Source organism: Sabethes cyaneus, chromosome 2, assembly GCF_943734655.1.
Source record: "Sabethes cyaneus chromosome 2, idSabCyanKW18_F2, whole genome shotgun sequence".
Classification (NCBI taxonomy): domain Eukaryota; kingdom Metazoa; phylum Arthropoda; class Insecta; order Diptera; family Culicidae; genus Sabethes; species Sabethes cyaneus.
The window spans coordinates 113,749,568-113,760,633 of record NC_071354.1 but is presented as its reverse complement, the minus strand read 5'-3'; the positions used below and the strand labels follow the sequence as shown (position 1 = coordinate 113,760,633).

General features: G+C 42.6%; 1 pseudogene; it reads right to left on the bottom strand.

The window, feature by feature from the left end:
* Nucleotides 1–2,269: 2,269 nt before the first annotated feature.
* Nucleotides 2,270–3,768, bottom strand: LOC128735889 (kinesin-like protein KIF23; annotated as a pseudogene).
* Nucleotides 3,769–11,066: the final 7,298 nt, after the last annotated feature.

Below are 11,066 nucleotides of genomic sequence, written 5' to 3'. Positions count from 1 at the left end.
CTCGATTGGAATGACACTGACAGATAATTATCATTCCAATTTTGACATTGTCGCCACTCTGTATATAGTCACTCTAGGGCAAACTAATCCTTGCAACCTAAGCCGACTCAGACCGATTTAATCGATACCCTACCCTGATAAAAATCGACACGGCGTTACCGAAAGATCTTACACATGAATTTCAACGTGCAAATATTGATAATCTTGTTTCATATGTCAATCATTCGGGTATCAAAAGTGTTTCCCTTCAATTTAACGTGAAATGAAATATTTCATATGGGAAATACGTTAAACAACCATGTTTTTCCAACAAACCTTCAATCAACATGGTAGTCACTGCTTTCGCACTGAAAATCCACGTGTTTTACCATTAGATCGTATCCTGTTGCAATCCACATGAAATTAAAGTGTACCCAGGTAACCAATAAGCATTTCCAATGCAATTTAAATGCAAGCCAATAAGCATTTAAGTTGCCTTAAATGCTACTTAAATGCTATTTTGGCAAAATATGCGGCTACTTTACTGCTAGCCCTCTTATAGTGCTGACAATGCTTATTTGCAGCTAGTTACCAGCAAGAAGAATTTAAATAGAATTGTGGATGCCAATTTACAACAGTTATGCAGTTAAAAAGCTGATAAACAACAACCTGCAGTATAAAACGCCAGGGATGCTAATAAACGACTGATTTACTGCTTATTTTAATGCTTATTGGTTACCTGGGTAAGTTTTTATAAATATTTCACTGGTTTTACACGTTTAATCAAAGGGTAACTCTTATGAAATGTCATTGTATTTGAAATTCATGTGGCTTTCACGATGAGCTGAGGTGAATATCAGGTCATCTGAAAGTGTTTTACCCAAGGGGTCGGACACTCAGCACATAGTGCCGCGGCACTGCAGAGATATCAAGCAGCACACCTCTAAAGCCTTATAAAAATAACATTTATAGGGCTTTACACACCTCCGGTTCAATTTTACATATGAAATGGGAGCACTGCCAGTTGTCAAAATCAAGCCCATGGCAGACAACCATGTTCTCGCCGCCAACATCTCGTGTGTGCGAAAATGAGATAGCAATTCAGCACTGCGTTTCACTCAACTGCCAGCAGTCTGATTTGGGCCCGCTGTCAAATTTTGAGCCCCGGACATGCTGTCGCTGACGTTTACTGCAGCTCGATATAGAGATGTCGATGGGGGGGGGGGTCAAAATCATCTCGCACGGTTGCCAGATCTATTAGATTATAACGAATTTAACAAATCTTGCAGTTCGGCACTTTCGGTACAGCATCGGCACAGTTCGGCTAGTTTCAAGTCGCCTAACATAAAAACGGCTGTGCCGAGTGACCGACCCCTTAGTTTTACCCATGGTTTTACCATTGAATATGATTCATGTGTTACTCTTATGAGACTGTAGTGATTAGCACCAGGAGAATATCTATGTGTTCTGCACATTGAACGCACGTGTGTAGTTTTTTCGGTGTACATTGTCCATGTCCCACTCATTGGTTTTGGTACTTTTGGTTCTAGTGCCTACTTAAAGGTTTATTCATTTTAAGACTACTGGAACTAATTAGAAAGCAATTAAACACCGCATTTTAGCTATAATTTAGCTACTATTAGTTGTTATTTTCGGTATACTGGCTGGTTCCAAGTTGTCGCTGTCCATGGATGTTTTGTCCGCAAAATTTTGTCAATTTCACACCCCTGGTAACTCCTCAAAGTAAATTCTCGGGAAATTTTTCAAATGGCCTTATCTACACACTTAATTTTTTTAAGTGCCGAGAAAATGCCGAGAATTGGACAGCTGAGCTCTCGGTAACCTTCTCGGCAAAAGTTACGTTTACTGATCACTCGGTAAGCGCAAATGATATCGAACTGTCAAAATATACTGAGAACTTCGGCAAAATATACTGACTCATTCGGCAGTTTTTTAAAGAGGATCTGGCAAATTTTACCTACGCGCTCGGTAATTTTTTGACGCCGAGATCTGGTAAAACATGCCGACACACTCGGTAGCTTTTAACCGAGATCCGCTGTATTTTTAAATTAAGTTTGCCGATTTTGTCAGTTAATTTTGCTGAATGATCAGTATTATTTACTGCCGATATTCGGAAAAAACTAAAACTACTTTTTCGAAAATACCAAAAATTACCATACAGGGAAAAAACAAAACTTTGCTTTCATTCCCACTGTTTATTTATTTTACGGATGAAAAACTATTTTGATATGACTGTCTTCGGAGTGAGTCTGAGCGATATATGTTTTCATCAGAGCTGATTCATTCGGAACTGATCCTGCCGCGCATCAAATTCATCGCACAGTAATTTTCGCTTAAAAAAGGCGCATTTGGCCTTGATAAGTTGCTGCGATTCCTGCTCATCCATCCTCACGTCTGGGAAGTTCGAACCCAGACTGTAAACTCCCAAGTTCCAAGTTAATATCTACTTTACCTGCGGTATCTTGATAGCGCTTTTCCAGTTCCGTAAGTTCTTTTTATAGAGCGGGTTCGCCTTGCGTCGTCTCGGCGTCAAACCGACGCGAACCTTCACCTGCGCGGCTTCATCGTAATCTTCGGCACTCGGATTGATGCAAACGACCATCCGTACCTGGCCTTCGCTATCAAAATAATTCTTGAACAGGTGTGTGATTTTCGAATCACGATAGGGAATCTTCTTAGAGCTTCCGATCTCTGGCTGTTATTGAAATTCCTAGCCTCGCGCAGCCGTTGACCGGTCTTGTTAGTACGCTCACTGCCCGCTAAATCTACCAGCGACAGCTGATTGATGGTGATTCTCGCCCGGTCCTGAACGGTCAAGCTCCGTAACATCGTGCACAAACATGTTGTGGCTGTCATCCTCTCGAACCATTTTACTTTGCGTCGTCCTAAAAAAAGAACAATAAAATATCATAAAACTCCTACCAAATTGATTCCAAAGCCTCACTTCTGAAATGTCGTTTCCTCGAGCAGATGGTACACGCAACTGTTATAAACCTCAACGCATGTAATAATAACGGAGTAAATATTATCGCTCAGCCGCTAACCTCGGACGGTTCGGCCGATGCCTTCGACGCCAGCTTCGGATCGGTGTCATTTCGCTTCATTCGATTCATCCGGAGTGCATGGCATCCGTTTCCGGCAGGATGTCGAACACGTTCAGCTGGTCCGGTTTGAAAACGAACTTCTTCGCCCGATAATCCAAGATGGTACGAAATAGGGTATCGAAACAGCGCGGCATTATGCCGCGGTACTGAACATCCCGATCATGGTATACGTTTTCCCATTGCATGTTACTCCATAGGTAAAGAACAGCCCATTCTTCATACGGATCAGCGCTTCAATCAACGGTTGAGCCACCGCCGAGCACAGTTTGTGCTGCGGTGCACCCGATTCGAATGCGTGCCGGAATAGGTATTAGGTTTCCTTTGGGTTTGAAATCTTATAGTTGATTACAATTTCGGGCGGTATTAAGACATCCATATTGTGAGCGGCCACCCGCAGACAGCAAAGATCGGATTCGCACGGTAATGGACAAGCTCGACAGTAGACGTGAACTGTATTGAGTATTGCTTGGCAATTTGTTGCCAGAATTTCCACGACTTGATAGAGGCGCTGCCCTTGGGAACACCTTGATAGTTGTTTTTTTGCCGCCTATCAACAAATAACCAAATTTGAAATAACTTTTCTATAAAACAATTTTTTTCTACTTACATCGTCTTCATTTTTGAAACAGTTGTAACGATTTAGAATGTAATACAGGTTTATCATTAAAAGCACTTTCACAACGAAAACGAAATCGCTAGCGAAATGCGAAACAAAAATATTGAAATACGCTGGCTGACCAAGTGACGAACGAAAAAATGTTTGACATTTCTCGCTGTCGTGTTGCCGCTTGCCGCCAAAAAACTGCAACAAAAAACTACAAGGTATACAGCCCTAAGGGTTGTACGAAAGGGTGACGTAGGACTTTTAATCGATGAAGTATAACTTTATGTCTGATCATTAGATCAAAGACTAATGCAAACTGCATTTATGGCATATGCATATCTGAGTATCTGTGAGTATCATTGTTTGAGTGTTTATTTGTAAAAGAGCGAAATATTCTGATTTAATTTTTCATTGAATCAATGGTGGTTTTGAAAAAAACCGTTTGAAATTATTTGGTGGCCCTGAAAAGAACTATGTTTGAGCTGATAGCACTTCTTAAAAATCAGGACTATAATTATTGTTGCCAATATATAGATGGATGTCGCTATTCGGTCCTTTAAACTCTAGGATGATGGTTGCCCGCTAATACAGGAGTATTAGGAAATACCAAATCACTGTAAAGTAGAAATGGATTAGTTTTATCAAAATACTGACCGCCCGTCAGTCGCCCTGCTGCTGAATTTACTGCCAGTCAGTCGTTCCGTTTCCGTTTGCCATCAGTGTTGGTTTACGATAATTGTTGATTTCAGATAATCGCCGCCACCACAATGTTTGTTCGATTTAATCGACGTTTTTCGGCGAAATAAGTATGAAGATTTAAATTACCAGTTAGTCCGGACGTTTCGAGCTACTAATGGTCTTCGCTCATCATCTGCGGACAACTTTTTCGTCCATTAGTAGTAGTAGAACGAAGTAGAACCTAATGGACGAAAAAGTTGTCCGCAGATGATGAGCGAAGACCAGTAGTAGCTCGAAACGTCCGGACTAACTGGTAATTTAAATCTTCATACTTATTTCGCCGAAAAACGTCGATTAAATCGAACAAACGTTTACGATAATTGCGATCGCAGTTGCCGCCAAAATGCCATCGGCTTTGCCTCCAATTGCCATCAATGTTACCACTAACAACCGGTGTTGCCGCGAAATGTCCTTGGTCTTGCCACCAATTGCCTTCCCAAGCCCTTGGTTTGCCACCAATTGCCGGTGTTTCCGCCGAAATTCCATCGTTTTGCCATCGGCGTTGCCGCCAATTACTGGTGTTGCCCCACCAATAGCCGTCGACGGTAAATACTGACCGTCCGTCAGTGCAATCGTGCGATAAATGAGCAGATGGCGAACCAAGTGTGCTATTTAATAGTCACTGGCCCTGCCGCTGCTACTTGTAAGCTAGTGTAGGTGTTGGGGGAAACCAGATCGACTGCTACTGCTGCTCAAATGATTATCCGACGCTGATCGAGCAAGCACTTCCCATGTTTACCATGGTACAACGCAAAATGGAACGTTAACCATTTAGAAAGTTTCCATTCTTCAATTACTATAGTTCTTATAAGAACTGTTTAAGACCACAATGGCCTGCTGCTGAATTTGCTGCCCATCAGTCGATCCGTTTCCATTTGCCTTCAGTGTTGGTTTGCGATAATTGCCATTGAAACTGCCGCCAAAATGCCATCGGGTATGCCTCGAATTGCTGCAAAAGTCCTTAGATTTGCATTAGATTGCCGGTGTTGCCGCCAAAATGCCATCGTTTTTACCTCCAATTGCTGTCGGTGTTGCCGCCAAATGCCGTTGGTTTCGCCACCAATAGCCGTCGATGATAAATACTGACCGTCCGTCAGTGCGATCGTGCGATAAATGAGCAGGCGGCGAACCAAGTGTACCATTTTATAGTCACTGGCACTGCCGCTGCTACTTGTAAGCTAGTGTAGGTGGTGGAGGAAACCATATCGGCTGCTGCTGCTTAAATGATTGTCCGACACTGATTGAGCAAGCTATCGAACAATTTCGCATGTCTGCGATGGGGATAATGCAAAATGTAACGTAAAGTGCATCGTGTGGGATTCACGTTGGCCATTACCCGCTGATTCCGCTTGTCTTCGGGGTTGGTGTTGCCGTCAATAGCCATCGATGTTGCCAATTGGATTGGAAAAGGGGTGTGGCTTACAAAGTGGTCTCAAAGGTTATCATTTGGATCCAAATCCATTGGTGTATCTAATTGTCGTCTGTGCCTGTGAAGCTAGGCGATCACAAGGGAAATGTGTGGGAAAATTTGACCTTAAAACTTTACACACATTTTCACTATTTAGCGTATAAAAAATTATTATTAATATGTTACTATAAAATTGCTGGACATTTTATCTATCCAACGACATATTAACTGTTATGTTTCGTTCAGTAGTATAGTAGCTATTAGCGTTTGAAATATTTCATTCAAACGTTACACTTCTATTTTTCGTTTTTACAAAGTGCTACCCAGTCCCAGTATAGTAAACAAAGACGTAGTCCTACGTCAAAAAGCTCCCGTGCATTTACCGATTTATGGCAAAGCAAGTTGCGGTTTCACCGAGAAATGGTATTTGTTATTGCTGATTCCGGTAAAATGAAGAAAACCGGAATATTCGTCACATTTTTTTAACGATTATCGGCATTTCGAAAATAATTACTGAAGTACGTGAAACCAAATTGCCGAGATGATGTAAAATGTTATTTTTTAACGAGATATCGTTAAAAATAATTTTTACCGTTGAATTCGGCATGAAATTTTACCGAGAGCAAAAATCAAAATTAAGTGTGTAACATTTGCATCGAACTGAGAAAATCAACAGTGAAATAATAGCCACATCAACAGTGAAATTACAGAAAATCAACAGGGAAATAGCCTAAATCCTATTTAGGCTGTGAACCATTCGCAAAATTTTTAGCTTTTTGGTTAAAATTTGACAGTACGATGGTTTTTCGAAAATAACCCTGCTCGGGAGCATGCTTAGTTTTAAGGCTGTGAACCATTTCGTGAAATTTTTAACTTTTTGGTTAAAATTTGACAGTACGATGGTTTTTCGAAAATAACCCTGCTCGAGTGCTCGGGAACATGGTTAGTTTTAACCAGAGGGGATCTATCGGTAAGGAATTAGGAAACACACATGTGAAGGGGCAGGCAGGTGACCATAATTTTCAATGCCACTCTTGCTACTTTTTTTCTTACCGATTTGCTGCTCTTACCTGTATATGTAGCTTCCGAAAAGTTTATTAGTTTGTTTTATTTACGCTAAAAATCAGATAAATCCATTATCGGGATCAAAACAATACAAACGAAAATTGCGCTGCGTGTTTGGGTTTGAGTTTCTGTCTACTGCAGCAGACAAAAATAGAGTTGCGAGTCCCTTGGCTCGAAATCAATCACACGCCGTTTGGTCCATGACAGTACAAACGTCATGGACCAAACACCATCTGCAGTAACCAAGCCCATGGCAGACAACCATGTTCTCGCCGCCAACATCTCGTGTGTGCGAAAATGATATAGCAATTCAGCACCGCGTTTCACTCAACTGCCTCAACTGTCTAGAAGTTTCGTTAAGTGTGTGTTGACTGCTACTACTTTCGAAGCCAATTATTTCGTGATTTTCTCTAAGTTGAATCGCTTAAATCGTTTTGCTAACGCGTTCTTAGTAATTCGCATTTGTTTCTTAAATCGAACATTGTGGAGTTTTGGTGAACCGTCTGTTCGTTACCGCTACCGAAGAAGTTTTATTTTGCGGCTTTATTGTTTCGCCGAGTGCCAAGTGATATCTACTGCCTTTGTTTTGTTTGCGACGTAAACATTCGTTAAGTTTCGCAGCCGCTGGTCGATCAAAACAAAACAAAATGGATAAGAAATTGTGCGGGGAATGCAACCTGGATATTAATGATCTCGAGCCCATCTGCTGCGGACTGTGTGATAATTGTTATCATATAAATCAACAATGCTGTGGTATAAACAGCCGCCTGTGTAAGGAATTCTTTGTACAAGGCAAAATAATATTCATTTGCCCTACGTGCAGAGTCATGCTTAACGGTCGCTCTATTTGTGCTTATGTCGAAGATTTACAGAAAAATCAAACAATCCAATCGCAAAATCTCAACGATCTGCCTGAACAAGTTCAAAAGCTCGCAGATGCCGTTGATGGATTGAGTAAGAAAATCGACAGTTTGCCTTGTATACCGATGAATGATAGTGCCCCTCCCGGTACTCCTGCGATCATACCCGCTACGCCTGTTTGGCCAAAAAGTGCAAAACGTCGCCGTACCGAACGCGTGCCTATCAACATTGAATCAGACCGTGGTGCAAACAATATTGATCTGAGCGATCTGTCGGTGCCATCAATTGTTTCTGTCGCGCCGCAGCAACGCTTTTGGCTATATTTGTCCGGACTGAACCCACAGCTTACCGACAGTGATATACAAAAAATTATTTCACGTTGCCTGCATACGACTGATCCTGTTGTTGCTGTACGACTCGTGCGTAAAGGAATGGATACATCTAATTACTCTTACGTATCATACAAAATCGGCTTGGATCCAAATCTTAAAAATGCAGCTTTAGATCCAGCTTCTTGGCCAACCGGCATATTATTCCGGGAATTCGTCGATGTACCAAAAAACTAGATGCTGCTTCTCATGATTCTACCATTGGATGTCACTACCCGTTTTCTTCGTGTGATTCTTCTGTTGCTGCTACTCTGGACCCGGGACACCCTTTAACAGGCACTATGGAAGCCCCAACCCCCTCCGAATCAGTCGCGCTACCTGCTGTTACTCGCTACTGTTATCGTCCCGGACCTGATGTCGGAGTGCGGGATGGGGTCTTCCAGCCTGTAATCGCAGGCATGTATGATTACAATTTTGAACTTTCGATACCTGACAATCCTTCCTGTTCCAGTATACCGGCGCCGTGCTCTGCCGAGGAGCAATCGAAGCTTGTTACAAACGACATTTCGCTCATGTACCAGAATGTACGCGGGCTGCGAACAAAAATCGACGAAATCTACTTGAGTACCGTTGACTGCCTGTACGATGTCATAATGTTTACCGAAACAGGCCTGGATGATCGTATTAATTCAATTCAACTGTTTGGTAATTCGTTTAATGTTTTTCGATGCGATAGGAGCCATTTGAATAGTGACAAACGGTCGTTTGGAGGTGTTTTGATTGCCGTGGCAAAACAGTACTCATCTGCTCTATTCGAACCCGTACATGGCAAACATCTGGAGCAGGTCTGTGTTAAGGCGACCATTCATGGTTCTAAATTTTTACTTTGTGCCCTGTACCTACCGCCCGATAAACGAAACGAAGTGGCAATCGTCGATGCCCACATTGCCTCTGTACGTGAACTTTGCGGCAGCAGCTCTGACAATAGCACTGTGATCGTTTACGGTGATTATAATCAGCCACATATCGCTTGGACTGCACACAGCAGCGTGATACAGCACAACAATTCCGTACAGCTTTCTGTGGCAAGCGCAGCACTGATCGATGGCATGGACTTTTTAAACCTTTGCCAGGTTAACATAGAGCGCAATCATCTTGGCCGGGTTCTCGATTTGGTGTTTACTACTGAAACCGATTTGTTGGTCGAAAGGTCCGTCGTGCCATTAACACAGCCGGATTTACATCACCCTCCCTTACTCATCTCGCTCCCCGCCACTCACCATCAAGTGATCGCTCCAGAGTGTGCTGCTTCTGTGAGAGGTGAGTTAAATTACCGGAAAATCGACTACGACGCTCTTATTGCACATCTTTGTAATATTGAATGGACCAGGTTATTCGGTACAGACTCTGTTGACACCATGTCTGCGCGCTTCTGTGATGTTATTCGCTTGTGGTTATATGAGAATTTGCCCTTTGTAAAACCCGCTTCAACTCCTGCGTGGAGCACAAATTTGCTTCGTCGTCTAAAGCGCGTGCGCAATAAATTCCAACGTAAGCATCGTCGGTGGCGTACTAATCAAACTAAACAAGATTTTAAACGGGCTAGTGAAGATTATAGGCGGCTAAATGCAAGCCTTTACAAGTCGTACGTCTTACGCATTCAAACAGACCTACGCAGAAACCCGAAAAAGTTTTGGACGTTTGTAAATTCGAAACGAAAATGTTCCTCGGTTCCATCTGATGTTTACCTTGACGATACCGAATCATCTTCTGAATCCGATTCGTGTGAACTATTTGCTTCGTTCTTCTCGTCTGTTTTCGCCTGCGACCCTGGACCAACAAGGGCTACTGATTGTGGTGCGTCGCTGGTCCCAGCCGATTTCGTCGACATCGATGTCTTCGCGATTACCCCGGATATGATTACTGCTGCCGCAAAAAAATTAAAAACATCGTACTGTGCTGGGCCTGATGGAATTCCTGCCGTTGTATTTTGCCGTTGCGCTGAAGCTTTAGCTATGCCGCTTTGTTGTATATTCAACAAATCATTTGCACAGGGGAAATTTCCTAAGATTTGGAAGCATTCATTTATGTTTCCGGTCTTTAAGAATGGGGACCGCCGAAGTGTCAGAAATTACCGTGGCATTACCAATTTGCCCGCTGCCTCCAAATTGTTCGAAATAATTGTGGGTGGCGCCTTAATTCAACGTACTCGACACTACATTTCTTCGGACCAACACGGTTTCATGGCTGGCCGCTCCGTGACAACAAATCTCCTAGACTTCACCTCTAACTGCATTGCCGTAATGGAACGTAAGCTACAAGTGGATGTGATATATACCGATTTAAAAGCCGCCTTCGACCGCATAAATCACCGCGTACTGCTTGACAAAATCTTGCGACTGGGTGCCTCGCAACAATTTGTCACATGGCTCCGCTCGTATTTGTGTGATAGGGTTCTGCAAGTGAAACTTGGGTCTAAGTTATCGTTGCCGTTCACAAATATATCTGGTGTACCTCAAGGCAGTAACTTGGGTCCATTTTTGTTTATTTTATTCTTCAACGACGCTGCCTCTGCTCTTGGAACTGATTGCAGACTGGTATATGCTGACGATCTAAAAATTTACTTGACGATTCGTTCTATCGAGGATTGTCTTCGTCTTCAGTTACTATTAGACACATTTGTGGACTGGTGTAAATCGAACCACATGACCATCAGCATTACTAAATGCGAGATTATGACATTCCACCGTATCAAATCGCCGATCGTATATGACTACAGAATTAACGGACAGGTATTGAGAAGGGTCGATTGCGTTAACGATCTTGGTGTCACACTAGACTCGAAAATGGCATTTGATCGTCATCGTGCACAGGTAATCTCAAAAGCAACGCGCCAGCTTGGATTTATAGCCAAAATTGGCCGAAATTTCAGTGACCCACATTGTCTCAAAGCACTT